The 15000-nt window shown below is 45.6% G+C and overlaps 1 protein-coding gene across 8 annotated transcripts in view; it reads left to right on the plus strand.

Moving 5' to 3' along the window:
- The window catches only part of trps1 (trichorhinophalangeal syndrome I), a 98481-nt gene that overhangs the window by 37260 nt on the left and 46221 nt on the right, over nt 1-15000 (plus strand). The window lies entirely within an intron of this gene.

Here is a 15000-nt window from a genome sequence, read left to right on the forward strand (position 1 = left end):
GTTATTGCTCTTGAGCTCTTACCTGGGACTGCTAGCTTGGGGATGTTTTCTATCCCAAGCTTTCTCTCTCTCTCTGTGTGTGTGTGTGTGTGTGTGTGTGTGTGTGTGTGTGCGTGCAGGCGCGAGCGCGGGTCTTTCTGTATGTGTGCATGATCATATACATTGTGTGTGTGTTCATGCATGTGGATGTGCATGCGTGTGTGTGTGTGTATGCAGATGGGTATGACTGAGGTCAGTATTTGTGGTCTCTCTGCTACTTTGCTGAACTCAAAGCTAGGTGTTGCTAACTGACGCAGGTACCAAGAGAGCAGTAAACACTCCCAATAAACTGTGTGCCCCTGTTTGGCCAGTGTGCAGAGAAATAAAACAGATAAGTACATATACCCCTGCTTTGGACATTAGTGAAGGGGTATACGGTGCAAAAATAAGTGCTTGGTTTGGGTTTTTTCACAGGTACTGCAGGGCTGTAGGGAGGTAGCTGCGAGTTAAAGATAGATGTATGTATAGATGTTATGACTGTTGTCTCATGTGTTTGCATGTGATATGTAGGTGACCATGTCTTTTGTTGTGTTAGTCAGCTCTCTGGCTGTGTGGCCACTGGATGAATGGGGTGGTGTTATGACCCTGACATGTAGCTTATAGAATCAGTAAGTAAGGTTTGAGAAGTTTTATAAATAGCACTGCCCCTAGGGTTGAAGTGTCAGTACGGGCAGTTCTGGGTGCTTCTGGAGGCACCTCTGGGTTGTTGAGGAGTGCTCAGAAGAGGGCAGACGCACACTGCCTGAGCAAACCCCAGCTGGAGAAAACTACTGCTGCACAAAATGGCTTTAATGCAACTGATTCAGAGTCATGCATTTTCAATAAAAGTAGGCCCCAATTTTCTGGAAAACCCAAGGTCAATGCTATATGTGTGTGTAGCTTAAATGACTTGCTGATGCAGGTGAGTGTTAATGGGTGCCCTAAGTTCTCTCTGTCAACTTTCATCTCCCTGTAGAATAACAGCATGAAGGAAAGGCTGACGAACACCGACATCATCAGGCCACAGTCATGGAGTGATGGGAGATCACACTTTTTGCCAGTCTCTCCTTCCAGAACCAACCAGTGTCTGATGTAATGAAATTTGCTCAAAAACGAGGAGAGATCTCCCTACCCTGCTGAAAAGTTGGGGCCGAGGAGAGGGTTGTTGAGAAAGGGCAATTTGCCTCTTGTGTGGGAAGAGGCACAGTTGAATAATGGCTTTTTGGTGTGCCCCTCGATTTGCTTCTTTGAGTGCTGTCTCTGGCACTCTACTGCTAGTCTCCCCTGGTGCCTGTGGGAGCCGACTGGCAGGAGGGAAGCGGGGTGTGGTGCTCTCGGTGGTTAAATCATTAGGCGTGTCAGCAAGTGTGTGAACGGATCGGAGCAGGGGCGGAGGCTCTGATCCTGCCTTCAGGAGACACAGAATCTTTTTTTTTCCCCACTTCAGGCTGTGCGAGCTTAATAGTACTTGGCAGGGCTTGGAGGTCATTCACAGTGTTTTTTTTAAGTTACCATGACTTATGAGTCACTGCTTACGGTCTAAAAACGGGGCTCGGTCAGGGAGGGACTCTTCACCAAGGAACCTGAAGAACCCAGTTCAGAGCCAAGACTCCCGGAAGCTCCAAGGGGCTGAGGTGAGAGTGGCGGTGTTGATCTCGCTGAAGGATTAAAATGTCATCATAGTCTGAACAACCAGATATGAGTACCTGTGATGAGGCTTGACATGGGAGGTGCCCATTAATTCCATAACCACATCTTTCCTTTGTTGTACTTTTGCTCTTTCCAGATAGGTGTTTTTTTTTGGTCAGGAATGTAATAATCAAACTCTATTTGAAAGCAATGAAGACATTTGGATTAGATTCTGGAATTTTTTCAGATTAAGATAACGAGAAGACAGTTTTTCTAGACCGACACCCTCAAGATTACACATCTAACGTTACACATTAGACATTTTTGTTCCACTTCCCCCCCCCCAACACATTTATTTATAATCATTTTTCTTACTGAATATTTGATCAAGCCTGCCCCCACCAAAAAAGCCTGCCTCAGTCTTGACTAACCAAGACTCAATACCAACTTTTGTATTACAGAACTAAGCAGAAGAAAGACCAATTTATTTATTCATCCCTAAAGGACTCTTCATTAGAATACAGCCTATTGGCTTTTAATTATGTTCTGTAATTCCAGTGTTCTTACTTGTTGCCATTTGCTTGTTCTATTTCAGTCGCTCTCTCTCAGCAGCAGTGCATGCTCTATTCAAACATTATTATCTGCTTCTGCGTGATAAAATGAAGTTATTGTGTCCACATTCTACATCAGTGATTCTATTACTCAACCAGATGTCTTCTGTCTGTGGCACTTCTTTTGGTTGCTTGAGTTATTGGGCCTCACAAGATGCTGATGGATTTGGAGGGGTTTGAATCTTTTCTCATCTTGCTCCATGCTCCCTGGTGTTGTGAGGGATATTTCAAGCATTTATCTCTGCCCCCACCCATATCGAGTCACTAATTCTCAAATTCACAGCTTCTTCCGTGTTGCAAAAGAGAGGTAAAAGTACAGCCTTCAGATTATGGCTCACCAGATGTAGTAACAGCAGAACTTCCTCCAGTGAAGATGAAAACACTTTACTGTGATTTCGAGTCAGAGTTCCCATTAAATGATGAATCACTGAGTAATTTGTCATGGCAACCAGGCAGCAAGCTTATTGTTTACACAGAAAAAGCAGCTGGAGTCATGTGATTTCACTGTTTCCCTCAATCTCAGAGCATGTGCCGAAACGTTCTTCCTGCTGTGCATAGTGACTTTCCTCTTTCAGCAGCTCGCTCCTTAAGCAATATGGACCATTATCTCTGTGACGTCTTTCCCCATCGATCCCATTGCCCCTTTCTCCCAGTGATGTCTCCCGTCCCCACCTCCATGCTTGATGCTCTACAGTCCAGGCTGCTATACTGTGAGGAAGCCCAGGGAGGCTGTTTGGTCACCGATTTCCCTCAAACAAATGCTCTACGTGAGTTTTGTGCAGCACGAATGCCTTTCAGCTGCAGATTCAGAAGAATCTTCCTGGTTTACAGCTTATCTCAGACCAGATGCTGGTCATGGCAATGTCCTGTATTGATGGATCTGCTGGCCCGAGGAGCTCTATGTTAGACAGGCCGAAGCACAAAAAAGGTGTCTGGGGGTGTTTATTTTGTGCATCCATGAGGACTAACCATGCACTAAGTCTTATATTGCCTTTTAGTGCATCTAAATAGCTCTGAGGACATAACTATTGTTTTTTTTAGCTAATTAAAAGCTTTCACCACAGCTCTGCAAATAATGTTGAACTTGGTCCCAGAAATCTAGCTGAAAGCTTCTCTGAGCCTTTCCTCTGTGGTTGGGACAGAAGCCCTCATCAATACACTTTCCCAACTATTTTTTCTGCAAAGAACTTCGAGATGTTTGGGTTTGATGTGATCTGCTCACTGAGCTCTGCTTGGGGCTGTCTCTTCACCCCTTTATTTGCAGTCACTTATTTTGTTACATTTACTATGGATCCCTTAAGTGCAATTAAAAATAATCGAGTAAAGTTTCTTATGATCAATAATTTCTCTGTCCTTTGCTTAAAGACAAGAACCAGGAAAATGACAGAACAGCAGAAAGGCTAAGGGTATGAGGACGAGGTTTCTTCCTCAACTGCAGTCTCCCCACTGAATTCAATTAAATCCTGGCATGGCAGGTGCTGTAGTGAAAGTGATTTAGAATTGGCAGTGATTTGCATTAGGCTAACAAATGATAACAGATATTGTGTTTTATACACGTCTCAAGGGGAAAAAATATGGTTTAAACTTTCCTGTGTTGGAGATGCCTGGCTGAAGAATTTTCCTTGAGGGTGAAGACAGCTGGCCCTGGGCATTAAGCAATACCACAGCTTGGGTAAGACCTGCTGACAGAGCATATGTGGGTGTGAAATGCATGCCTGGCAGCAAGCTCACTCGGGGGGTCCATTCCTTTACCTACTTTGTGCGATCACCTCCAGGGGGCGCGCTCGCCTCCATCTCCTTGTTTTCCTTGTTCCTGTTCAGATAGGGGCCTGCCTTGCCTGCTTTTGATCCCAGGATTGGTTGCTGATTCCAGCATGCTCAACCGCACAGCCCACATGAAGGAGCCCAGTTTCCCCCCTCCCCTTTGAAAATGACTACAATCTGCTGGTTAATTTTGCCTGGGTCGGATTACTGAGGCCTTTGAGGAAGGTGACAAGGTGACCTTTTTTCCCTCCCCCTCATGAGGAGCTCTTTCTTTTGCCTTCCTTGTGGGGTGGTTCAGCTGAGGTCAGCCTGGCACTGGGTCCTTGTTTAGTATGCTGCTGAAACAGACCGCAGCTATTGGGAGGTGTGTGCGCATGTGTGTATGCCATGGGGTGTACTGATGAGCAGCTCTGTGCAACCTAATGAAGATGCGGCTGGCTTATTAGTCTGGAGAATGGGAGAATGACAAGTGTTGGAGCCCCAGGGCTTGTGTTACACTCCGAACAAATGCGCTGTGAGGAGAGCGGAGGGCCAAACGCCCCCCCATTCCAGTTTGGCCTTCCCTTGAGCCGTATTGATAGTCTGATATTGGCTGCTTGAGGTGTGATCGGTTTGGCTGTGGGGGCTCGGTGCTAAAACCCAGGAGGAGGAGAGAATGCACAGAAGCCTCTAAACAAACACACAGACTAGCAGCAGCAGCTGTGGCTGGCAGCAGGTGAGTGACTGGTTACCAGGCAGAGCGCAGCTGAGCTGTTATGCCCGACTCTGACATGCGAGAGGCGGGTGTGTGCAGCAGTCCGGCTGCCACATTATCCAGGGGCCAGGTTCCCCGGTCTCCGCCCTGCCACACAGCCAGGGCTTGATGGATGAGCTGAGATACATGGGTAACATTTCGAGCCTGGTTGTGATGAGCCCCCATTCTGCCACACCTGCCTGCTCCCCTGGGGGCCACCCCTGAGCAGTGATGGCTGCAGGCTGAGCCAGAGGCCCAGGGAATGAAGCATCTCGGGTAAGCGTACCCAGCTGTGATGCAGACAGATGCTTCGTTCCCAGAAGCTTCTGGACGCAGGCAGTCCAGCGCTCCAAAAACTCCCTTTCCTCCTTCCTTCTAATGCTTCCATGAGCTCAGATTCCCCAGTACTACACACTGCTTTACACGGGCTGAAGGAATAGGCCCCTCCCCAGTCTTGAGGATTCTGTCTTCTGTCCCCCTCCAGGTAGGAGGAGCTTGCACCGCTTGTGCTATCTTTTTATGAGGAGCCCCACAACCCCAATAAATTTCCCTCAGCTTGTTCCTGTGGCACCTGGGCTTCTGCCCAGTGACCAGCAGTAACTATAAAATTCTGCAGTGAAGTTGAAGAAATCAGCCATTCGCCCGTCAATTATGCCCCCAGGCCCCTGCATGCATAATTATCAAAGGCATATTGGAGGCAGGCTGGAAGCAGCAACGCAACAGCACACTAGGAATGCGCTAATGGTCGTTATGATTGCATTATTCAGTTTGGCAGGATGCCTTTGTAGCCCAAAGAAACAAAGGGATTTGGCCTGTACATATATGAAGATATTATTAGCTGTGTTATGCAACGGTCCTTCAAAATAATCTCTTATAAACCAATAAGAAAGTCTCAAAATGATATGAACTGGCATTGGTATTGCTGTTGTAAACAATCAAGAGACACAAATGCAGACCTAAACTTCTAAATGTTTACAGTTGTGGCAGTAAACTGTATAAGCAAACTTGCCTTTTCATTTCTGACAATTCCAGGTTTTTCATAGTGGTCATCTTGCTGGAGGTGTTGAAGATTTTGAAGATTTCTTCATGACCTTTCTCTGTAACTCAGCAATAATACATTATACTGAATTCGAACATTTTCTTTATATACATCAAAGAGCAGTATTCTGTTTTCGGGTGTGTTTTTTTTTGATGATCGTAATGCATTTTAAGGTAACATTTCAGTTTAATCTTTAGCACTCAGTTCATTTGTAAAGATCTCCGAATTCAAAGTGAGAAAAATCAAACCCAGTGTTTCCTGATCATTGTGAAGGGGGATTGTAATATGTCAGACATCTGCTTTAGGCAGACCTGAAATCAAATCCATTAGGTCTGCCATCCTTTACATTTCTGCACGCTGCTTCCAATTTATGTCTTGCTACGGCTACTTTGATAGGCCATGTTGTGTGTTTCTGTAACTCAGAACTACGAATTACCTTGAGAACTTAGGGTCTATCAATTGTCTGTATCCTTCTCTTTGCAGCTCTCCTCTGTGGCTGCCCCTGGTTTTGGCTCTGGCAGAGTATTCTGGTTCTGTTGGTGGAGTCTACTGTCTTCTGCTTCCACCCTCCTGAAGCAGAAGGCAAGGAGTAAAAACTGGGCAGTGAATTCTCTGCTTCTCATCGATGGTATTATTAGTGGATTGCTGGATTACTGATGATTTTTGTGCTGTCTTGGAGGCTTCTCATGTCCCACAGTTCCCTCGCCAATTGTCCCATGTACAGGGCTGTTCCCAAGCAGGAAGTGTAAGCAGATGTTTTTAGGCTTTGTTCAAGGCCTGTCCATTTAAAGCGCAAGCCACAGGATACAGGGTGGATCTCCAAGCAGACTTGGCACACACTGCTTTGTAAAATGGTGTTTTATTATAGCACTTTGTTGTGGTTTGTTGACCAGGGAGCCATGAAATAGAAACCTTTCATGAAGCTTACATAAATTGAATGACCTCTCTGTGGTTATACATGCCTTTATAGTAGTGGTATTTTTTGCTTTTAAAGTTTGAATATATTATAATTTTATTTGTAGTTCATTGCTGTAGACATACAATGTTGTTGTAGCTCACAGTTAAGTTAAACTATCAATTTCTAGTTGTATCTTTATATTTGTATGTACTTTTATTAGACTTATATTTATGTTGGTCCATTGTTCTCTGCCTGATTTCAGACAGTTTTCATTCTACTGCAAAGTTTTTGTAGTGCATTGTGAGGTATTGGATGACTTCTAGCCACATAGTGGCTTTGTGGGCCTGACTGAAAAACAGATAGGCAGGTTCTTTTCTTGGGTGATAATAAGTGCATATGTCTGCTCAGTCAGCAGTAATGGCATATCTCAGCCTGGAAGCCATACCTTTGAGCTAGATCAGCAGTGAGGGGGCTTTGCAGTGCCCGTTTGCCCTGTGGTCAGTAGCTGGAATCACACAAGGCTGGGTGGTGTTCAGCGAGGTCCTGGCAGAAATAACTAGCCATCCACCACCAGAGAGCACCGTGAAGAACAACACGTACCAGAAAGCGTATTGTGGGGGAAAAGAGGAAAAAAATGAAAGGGAGAACAGAAAAATGTGTGTGTGTGTGTGTGTGTGTGTGTGCGCGCGCGCAATCACTTTTTCCTTGCAAGGAGCTCCGAGCAGACTCAAATTATTACTCTATTAGCAACTTGTTTATTTTTTTTCCAAGAGCTCCTTCTCATTAGCATTTTTTCCTCCTCTTTTCATTCCGATGTGTTCTCCAGCTTCCTCACACACTGCTCATCTTAATAAGCAGTGCGCCAAACCCAGGCAGGCACAGGCAGTGTGTCATCCAGAACGGCTCTCTTTTGGACTGACGCACCGACGTTATTCTCCACTCCTAGGCAACACTATCACTTGGACAAGTTTCCCCACCAAAGTGGAACTAGCCCTGCCTTTTCGCAGAAGGGGATGTTTTAGACACAAGCCAGACTTGTTCTTCTAATGAATTAATTCTTTATGAGAATGAGGGCCTGCCTGCTTACTGCTTTTCGGCTCTTCGAATTCACTGAGCTTAGTCCTGTGCTGAAACTGCCCAGCATCCAGGGGCCATCACACAACTAATGTTTGCTGGCATTAAGGCTGTTCTGATGTCAGCTCTGTGACCTCTGGTCTCACTCAACTCATGACTGCTGGCTTTAAGACTGACCCTGGCCTCTTGCAGTAGGTGCCCCAGTTCCTGGCGTGGTCACCTGGCCCTCCAGTAGCCTGAGTATGGCAGGCTGGCTGTTGACTGTCTGGCCTGGAGCTGAACAGCTGGTCTTTGCATGTTCTCCCATATTTGATTGCATATTTTATTAGCATGCTGAATTGTCTTTACCCTTCGGCTGTATTATTTTATTTTTCTCCAAGGTCTAGAATACTTATTCAGTGCCTTGCTGGTTTTTCCAGCAAGCGTGTGTGTGTGGGTGGGTGGATGGGGGTGGGGATGTGGGTGGGTGTGGGTTTGTGTGTCTGAGTGAGTTTACGTTTCTGCCACAACATGTCCATTTGTGTACTCAGGCTCACTCTCTAGCACTAATACTACTCTGACAGGAAGTGGAAAAGTCTCTTGCACTGCTTGCAGCCAAATTCTGGAACAAGGAGCCACATTTTACAGGCAGCGAGAGAGAGACAGGCTGAAAGATGGGGAGAGAGAGAGAGAGAGAGAGAGAGAGAGAGAGAGAGGCGAGTACCTGCCAGTGTGCAAAGTGTGGGCCAAGGAGTGTGTGCATGACCTCACCATCTGAGGGGGTGGAATACAGTGAGCCGTTTCAACTGCCTTCCAGGACGCCCCTGTTTATTTTTGTCTATGGGATGATGGGAAATTTGACTGCTGCAGAAACAAACTGACACCCATGTGCAGCCGGCTGGCCAGGCCAGACCAGCCTGGGCGGGTGTGTGTGTATGTGTAAAAGAGGGAGAGAGAGCCTGTGTGTACGCTCTGTTTCTGGGCTTTGGCTTGCCCCTGCACTGAAAATATAATGGAAAAGATGGTAAGGCCACGTGCAAAGTTTGCTGTTCCATGCACCATAATGGTCAAACTGTGTTTAAAGTTAAAGCAAGGCATAATCGGAGGTAATTTCACGCTTATGGTGTGTGTGTGCACGTGCGTGGGTGAGCATGATCACATCCTGCCTCAGATGAAATCTAGGCCTTCTGCTTACAGCAAGCCCTTTTCATGCGGTGGTTGCTTAAAATGTGAGCCCTGGGGCAGCTTGCCATGCAGTTGGTAGCACTTTGCACCTGCTGATTATTTAATTGGACATTGATTTCTGAGGTGTGGAATAGCTTTGTATTGTGGTGTTTTTTTTTTTTTTTTTTTTTTTTTTTTTTTTTCCCCGAATTAGGAGCAACTGAACTGTCAGGAATGCATTATGCATGCTTGGGAAACCCTATCTCATAACTTCTGTTTTCAGTGTAACTGAAAACCAAAGTCCAAGAGGGCCTCCTCAGATTGCCGACCAGTACTGCAAGCAGCTCGGCTGTGGACTGTCTACACTCACCTCTCGGGCTCTGGCTCTGTTACTCTGGCATGGCAGAGAGCCAAATGGGTGTGTGGACTGGCATTACTTCCTGCAACCCACGTGAGCTGCTTTGGACTGGTAATCAAACCTGCCTACCTAGGGAGCCCACTCCCAATTATTTACATTCAAACCCAAGCAAAATCTAAAATGAACGGGGTAACATTACCTAGACCAGGATGTGCCATGCAAAATCTGAGTGCATTGATCATCTGCTAGCACGTGTCTGGATGTACACTTCTTGCTAGTTTTTTGTGTAATAATTTGTGTAATATTCTGCATTTAACATAAACAGCTAATTAAATTAGTTTGTTCCTGACATTGTTTTTGGTCCACTTGTGTTGGTAAAATGAAATTAGTGAGGTGTGGACATTTGGTTGGTGTAGCATAAATCTTTTGAGTGTTTGTTTTGGACTTCTGATCTGTATTTTATCGATCCTGGCATAGCAGGTTATCCTTAGAGGAGGAAACATTCAGCTTCATCCCCTTCACACAAACATGATATGGAGGTGGCTCATGTTTTAAAGATAATTCATCTTTGTTCCACAAAACCAAAGATAAGACAGCTGTAACCGTTATCTCATCACTGTGCAGATCTCATCTGAATTGTGCGTTAAAATGTATTATTCCCAACGCAGCTCTTATTTAATGGTAGAACACGAGGCCTGCAGATTAAGGGACATTTTATCATGTGTTATCCTCACAAAGACTCTATTCTGCTTATGAAAACCACACTAATCGGTTTCTCTTCTCTAATATGACCAGTCAGGGATGAGGAGATTATGCATGTTTGACAAAATGAAAACACAGATTTCTTTTCTTTTCTCATTCAGCCATTCTGAGTTTTAAAAACTGCTCTAAACTTTCAGCACATAATTAAAAAAAAACCCATACCTCACGGTAATGTGGAAATGATGCATGTCAGTCAAAAAGGTCCTGCCTCTTGTGCCCCACCATAATCAACCAGGTGGCCCTAATAATCCAAGTTGGGGCTGAAACTAGAACCCAAACATGAGTTATTTATGACCTGGAAAAGAAGAAAAGGAAGAGGGTAAAAGAAAAAAAACCTCCCTTTAGCAGTGTAATTTTACATGAATTACACATTGAGATGGTGACCAACATGCTGCTGGTTGCTGAATACCCAGTGCTCTGCCTCACCGACTCAACCTGACTGCACCAACTCTTCAGTTTTAACTACATGCCGCATGAGTAGTTAAGTCATAACAGCGGTATTAAACCCCATGTCCATATCCCTCGTTCCTCATCTCCACTGTGGCATCACAGGCCTGGGGTTCTCGGGCAGTAGGTAGAGCTGCCCTTGTGTGTACACGAGTGGCTGTGCTCTGTGCCTGGCTGCAAATGAACATCTGGATGCCATATTGGTCCCATGTGTGAAAATGAGCTGGACCAGAATAATGACAGGGCTCTGGAGGGGGATGTGGGCATGCTCTGATTTGCTGAGCAGGCCAAATTGGCAGCACCTCGCATAATTGGGGAGTAATTGGCTGGGTTTGGACAGGGCTTCGGACCCTGACCAGTCATTAATTTGGACCCCCGACTCCAAGTCGCTCCTCTTCTCTCTATCCACATGGCCACTTCCAGAGTGCTATCAGCTGGTAGCTATTTGTCAAGTCCTCCCCTTTCCCACCCCATACGGGCCTTAATTGTTTTAGACAAACAAGCAAGCTTGTGGCTTAGGCTTTTAACACAGGAAGACGTGACTTCTTTGATCCATACAATATTCTTTAGAAGGGCCTTGAAGCTATTTACCAAAGAGATTTATCCTCAGACAGACAGTGGAGAGGCTGTTCAGTCTCCGGCCGGCTGCTTTACATAGGAGAGAAGAGACGCCCGTGGAGCTTTGAGCTGAACTGCTGGAATGCTGGGTAACGAAGAGAGTGAGGGTGGACTCTGGGCTCTCTGCCCTGCCTATTTTGTGTGTGTGTGTGTGTGTGTGTGTGTGTGTGTGTGTGTGTGTGTGTGTGTGTGTGTGTGTGTGTGTGTGTGTGTGTGTTGTGTAGGTTAAACGTGGTTTTGGAGATGCCTATTTTGAGCATCATGATTAGTTATGTCCTTCTGACCAGGTGGTGTTTGAGGTGTATGTGTGTGGCATAATATTAGTGTTGAAGCTGACGCCGCTGTGACACTTCGTTGGGTGCTAATAAGGTCTCTTTGACAGAGTTGTGTGGGCAGAGGTGACAGGGGGGTGTTACTTTCCTACTGTTTGAAAGCTGTTTGGCAGAACCCAAAAAGTCAAGGCAATGATGGCGCTGACAGCTCTGCCTGCTGAGGTGAGGGGATTATGTGGGGTAATGCTGCTCCATAGGAATGAGGTTTTCAAACAGTGATAAGCACGTGAAGTGGAACATGTTTGATTGTTTACAGTGGTTGCTTGGGAACAGGGATGGTGTGAACAACAGACAGAAAGGCATGAAAAGGTTGCATTCCGATTCTGCCTGCCACATGTAGCTGAGCCTGAATGAAGTGAAGCGGAGGAAGTCTCTGTGTGTGATTGTACATGTCTGTAAACAGCTTGCAGGCAGTCAGAATTGCAATTACCAACATGAGTACAAGTGTAATAGCAACAAGCTGGACCCACAGCAGACAGTCTCGCATGGCAGAAGGGGCTGGAATCCCACCTATTAGTTTGCATGTCGGCACATCTGGGAGTTCAGTCAGTGATGGTAACTGGCACTTGATGAATATTGACATTCATGAATCCTCGGCATCCAGAATGCTCCTGGAGTGTGGAGAAGCTGAGCCGACAATAAACAACTAATCTAGCATGTGGAGTGTGTTTCTGTGCGTGCTTGTGTGTGAGCATGCATCTTGGGCTTGCGCCCACGTGTTACACTATCCTAACCACCTCCAGCAGACTCGAAGCCCTCGGCCTGCTTCTCTCTCGCTTGCCTCTCTAATCATTTAATCCTGCACAGCCTCTGGGCCTGAGGGCCACACCTTTTTAACTGTGCTTTTGTAGTCTGACTCCTGTTCAGGTAGTAGCATGCTCCAGCTCTTGTATAGCTGTTTTCTTTCTCTGTTACCCCCACACTCACACACACATTCTCTCCACTTCTCCTATGTCTCTAAGAAACTGTCTCGTCCATTTCTCTCTTCCCCTATATCATTCTGTCTCTCTCTCTCACCTCTTATGTTTCTAGAAACCAAAGCCCCTCCCCCCACCTCACCATAAACCCCTCTCTTTGTAACAACAGGAAAATCCTTATGCTGAGTCCCATGGTATTCTCTTGGTTTTTATTTCTTTGGTTTCTCTCCTGTCTTGCTGCTCTACTTTGTTTACAGTGAAGCCATGGAGATGGGGCTGAGAGCAGGATTGGGGGCGTAGGGTGGGGGAGACTCTGTTTTTGTTATTAAAAGATGCTTTCACTGAGGAATGTGTGCATTAGCTGTAGATTGCTTCCTATTAGGAGCTTATCTCCAAAGGGAGGGAGGGAGGGAGGCAGAGACAGAGAGACACCTAATGCAGAACTAGAGCCTTTGGGACTTCACCCATGCTGCCATAGAAACTGGGCTAGTCAGGATTGCTGGCAGCCTAATTTGTAACGTGGCACTGATGGTAGCTAACCCAGCAGTGCCAGTGTGCTCAGCTCAAGAAGCCCAAGAGATAGAGACTTGTGGGTAGTGGGGTCAGGGCAGGATCTTTTTTTTTTTTTTTCTTACATGCTTTAATTAAGGACATCCCATAGAATTTCATTTCTGGTGCCACATTATTATGTATCTTGCGCATAAGACCTCACTTGATTTGTTTTTCTGCTGTATCAGTATATGACAAAAAGGGTCAGCCAATCAGATGCTGAGCTCCATGGAAGACACCATACAGTGCAAAAGCGCTTGGAAGCAATTTGGAATGAAAACGAACACTTATTTGAGCAAGCCTGCCAAACGACCTACATCTCTGTTTTCTAAATGTAATTTCTTACAGGGAAAAGTGCACAGATTTTCTGTACGAGATGACAGTCCTCAAGAGTGGGACTTCCGACATTGGGTCATCATATGATCACTCATATGTCTGTAATTTTGTCCATATCTGTGCCCGGCGATTCCCTCAGGCTGACGCAGACGACACTGGTGTTTTCTTTGAGCCTGGGTTTTCGCTTTCAGTGAGAATTAAAACAAATAGAATTTCTGTTTGGTGGTTGACCTCCACTCCTTTTGGTATCAGTTTGATTAACCTTTACATTGACAAGCTGACCTCTGCACCACAGCACATCGCGCTAAGTCCAGCTGTTACTGTGTTACCGATGGCAACCCTGTTCAAAATGGTGCTGTTTGTTTCTCATATAAAATCTGGGAGCTGTGGCCCAAAGCAGTTTTCAAGTGGTAGAATGTAATGGGTTCTGAAGGTGCCTGTCATTTATTTAGACTAGAAAATGGAGTCGCGCTGTTAAACTCCAGCAGCCACTTCACCTGCTGAGCTGGGAGAGCTTTTCAGTGGGAATGCCAGACATGCGTGGGTATGATGTCATGTGAATATTACTAGCTCATTTTCTTGTTTCCAGCTGTAGAGGGGACTGTAGCATTCTGCAGATGTTCGCTGAATTACCCATGGGCTTTTTCAAAAAAGTATCTGGCAAAGCAAAAGGAAAAAAAAGAAAAACATGAGACATAATGGCAAGTTTGACACTTAAAAAAAAGGAAAAAAAACCGAATCCTATACAAATGTGTTGGGAGTTGCATATGGATCTGTCTGTGCCCTAGAGGTTTGCTAGCATGTGGTGGACATAAATGTGGGGTTGGGGGCACGCTCTCACACTTCCAAGATTTGGACCTTCCAACAGAAGCTCTTGGGAAGCTTGTAAAAGCCATCCCTGACCAAATGTGCACCCGATTCCATATATACCATGCTGCAAACAATTGGTGGCTTTGGAAGGAGCGGAGGTCTGAAAACATGGTGTTGATTTTATCTTTTATAGAAACAGGTTGTACATGGCTTCAGATGTGGGGCTTCCTCCATGTTGTCCAAGATTGGCCATGGGTCTGTACTAGCGTGGGCTACTGCTGGGTTTGCATAGCATTACATTTCGGTGCTCCCAGCCATCCCCTCCTGATTTAACCCATTTTTGTCCCATTTGTTTGTACATGCAGCACAGGAATACCCTTTTAATGAAGGGGCAGGGCTGTTGACATAAAGAATCGATTTGAAATGCAGGATGACTTTGTCAGGGTTTTGTTTGGCACTATGTGCAGGGTGGCCTTGCAGGGAGAATATCCTGCAGCTGGCTCTCCCAACTGGGTGTGGCGTAGTGCACTAGTATTGACGTATTCTAGGCACAGCTGTGGGTGCGTGCGTGTGTCTGTGTTTGTGTATGTGTGTGCATGTGCTTGTGCACTTGTTTGCTTTTAATGGGACCACTGGAAATCCAGCAGGATCAAACTGAAATCACTGACGGCGGGGGGTGGGGGTGGGGGTGGTATTTTTGGTTTCATTTTCTTTTTTATTGTTTTATAAATGAACAATGGAAGCATCCATCCAAAGTGGGAAAAAATGAAATCAGTCTTACAAAAGCAGACAGCAATAAGATTGACTCACCTCAGAGTTTGACACATGTTGTGTGATTTATGCATTTGAATGGGCACATAAAAAAGGTGAACTCATTACCAATGAACATCTTCCATGATGAGCAGAGGTGTGCCAGTCAGGCTGGGAGTGACTTCCAGCTCCGCTCTGATCAATCATCACAG

This window comes from Electrophorus electricus, chromosome 2 (assembly GCF_041902795.1).
Source record: "Electrophorus electricus isolate QZ-2024a chromosome 2, ASM4190279v1, whole genome shotgun sequence".
Taxonomy (NCBI): Eukaryota; Metazoa; Chordata; class Actinopteri; order Gymnotiformes; family Gymnotidae; genus Electrophorus; species Electrophorus electricus.